At 36.3% G+C, this 2,628-nt stretch overlaps 1 long non-coding RNA gene across 1 annotated transcript in view; it reads right to left on the bottom strand.

The window, feature by feature from the left end:
* Positions 1 to 367: 367 nt before the first annotated feature.
* Positions 368 to 2,628, bottom strand: part of LOC104854404 — a 12,131-nt gene continuing 9,870 nt past the window's right edge. The window contains exon 3 of the long non-coding RNA XR_778075.1: positions 368 to 391. This is a non-coding gene — a long non-coding RNA (uncharacterized LOC104854404). The remainder of the gene's footprint in view (positions 392 to 2,628) is intronic.

Below are 2,628 nucleotides of genomic sequence, written 5' to 3'. Positions count from 1 at the left end.
ACCGCTGAGGATACTTTACAAGTGAGGTGTGTTTGAGGAGTTTATGTTGGAGCTGAGACTTTGACGAATTACATGGATAATGCTACTGACAGAAAGATGTCAAAGTTTGTGGATAACAACTGAGAAAATAATGAGGGTTACTATTCCAAAATGCCAAAGCACACCTACAATCTGTCTGCCCAAGAGAATAATAAGAAAATGCAGTTTTCTGGATTAATGTCATTTGGCAAGGTAGAAAGAAAACTATCCCAAGTGGAACTGTGTTGTAAAGAAGATGCAGATTGTACTTCTAACAAAGACAGGCTTTCAAACTTCTTTGAGCGTAAGAACCTGCAGTTGAACAGAATTTCTCACTCTGCTTTCTGGTCTCCTCTTTGTCTGGGTTGAGAATCTAGATGGGAAAACACATAGAAGAATGAAATAAATAGAGGCTCAGCCCAGGAAGTTTAGGTATTACCCATACATACTGAGTTTTGATCCTTCCCCACAACACTATTGAGAGAGAGTTCACAGTTTGATTTCCTTTGGACTCTTGATTGTTCTCTCTCTGTCTGAGAAGCTTATGCCTTCTTATGTCTAGGTTTCTGACATGACTCTCTGTATGATTTAACAAACCATCTGGTGCTGTATCCAAGAATCCTTCATTACCTCAGTCATTGCAGTGGTCCATGACCTGAGACACTTTGCTGCCTTTGAGCTGTAGAAAGCTTCAGGAAGAACCTGGAATGATGTCATTATTATTACAATTTAAATAGAGTACTCTTCCCACAGCTTTTAGTGCACGTTACCTCACCTGAAAAGAGAAAGCTATCACTTGAGAAGGGATCTGCGCCAAAGGTCCTTATCTTTCAGAACAAGCTGTTTTGCTATCCTGGCCTGGAGAAAGGACTGTGCCAATATGAGTCTAAGCAGTTACCAGGAAGAGCATGCAGAGATGGTTTTGTTTCTTTTTTTTGGTGGAGGGTATCACTAGGGATTGAACGTAGGACCTCATGCATGCCAAGCAAGTGCTCTATCACTGGGTACACCCTGAACCCCGTGTATTTATTGATATATTTTTTCTTCTTTAAATGTAAAATTCATTACAACAATTTTTCCTAAGTAATAAATTTGCCAGGCTATATATTCTGACTTGCATTTCATGAAACTTATTGAAGTTAATACACTTAAGAATAAGTCACACTTTCCAGCAAGTTTAATGTTTCTGTTTTAATATTTAGATCTTTAATCCATTTGGATTTTAATTTAGTGCATGGCGAAAGATAAGGGTCTAATTTTAATCTGTGGCAGGTTGATATCCAGTTTTTCCAACACCATTTATTAAAGAGGCTATCTTTCCTTCAGTGAGGATGGTGAGCTCCTTTGTCGAAGATGAGGTAGCTGAGTACATCTGCATTTGTTTTTGTGTCTTCCAGTCTGTTCCATTGATCCTCAGGCCTATTTCTTTGCCAGTACCATGCTGTTTTTATCACAGTGGCTTTGTAGTATAGTTTCAAATTGGGAATTGTTACACCTGGTGCCATGTGACTGTTGCCTATAATGGCTTTTGCTATTCTAGGTCTCTTGTGGTTCCAAATGAATTTTTGAATTCTTTTTTCTAGTTCTGTGAAATATAGTGTTGGAATTTCAATTGGCATTGCATTGAATGTATATAGCAGTTTTGGTAGTATGGCCATTTTCACTATGTTGATTCTTCCTACCCAGGAGCAGGGGATATCTTTCCATTTTTTTATATCCTCTTCGATTTCTTTTTTCGGAGTGCTGTAGTTTTCAGTGTAGAGATCTTTTGTTTCTTTTGTTAGATTGATTCCTAGATACTTCATTTTTTTGGATGCTATTGTAAAAGGAATTTTTTCCCTTATTTCTCTTTCTGTCTGTCTGTTATTTGTGTATAGAAAGGCTATTGATTTTTCGGTATTCACCTTGTATCCAGATACTTTACTGAATCTGTCAATTAAGTCTAGAAGTTTTTTGGTGGAGTTTTTTGGATCTTCAATGTAGAGTATCATATCATCAGCAAATAATGATAGTTTAACTTCTTTCTTTCCTATCTTTATTGCTTTAATTTCTTTCTCTTGTCTAATTGCTGTGGCTAATGTTTCCAGAACTATATTGAAGAGAAGTGGTGATAGTGGGCATCTTTGTCTTGCTCCTGATTTTAACATGAAGGTTTTCAGTTTTTGGCCATTCAATATGATGTTGGCTGATGGTTTTTCATAAATAGCTTTTATTAAATTGAGGTATAGACCATCTATTCCAATTTTTTGCAGGGTTTTTATCATGAATGGGTGTTGAATTTTGTCAAATGCTTTTTCTGCATCTATTGAAAGGATCATATGGTTTTTGTCCTTGACTTTATTAATATAATGTATTACATTCACTGACTTTTGTATGTTGAACCATCCTTGCATCTCTGGAATAAATCCAACTTGGTCATGATGGATGATCTTCTTAATAATCCTCTGTATTCTGTTTGCTAGTATCTTATTAAGGATTTTTGCATCTATATTCATTAAGGAGATTGGTCTGTAGTTCTCCTTTTTGGTTGTATCTTTCTCTGGTTTGGGAATCAGAGTGATACTTGCTTCCAGGAATGAATTTGGAAGTATAGCTTCTCTTTCAATTTCA

The sequence above is a fragment of the Fukomys damarensis genome, unplaced genomic scaffold, assembly GCF_012274545.1.
Source record: "Fukomys damarensis isolate Sample0158 unplaced genomic scaffold, DMR_v1.0_HiC HiC_scaffold_36, whole genome shotgun sequence".
Taxonomy (NCBI): Eukaryota; Metazoa; Chordata; class Mammalia; order Rodentia; family Bathyergidae; genus Fukomys; species Fukomys damarensis.
This window is presented reverse-complemented; position numbering and strand designations above follow the sequence as displayed.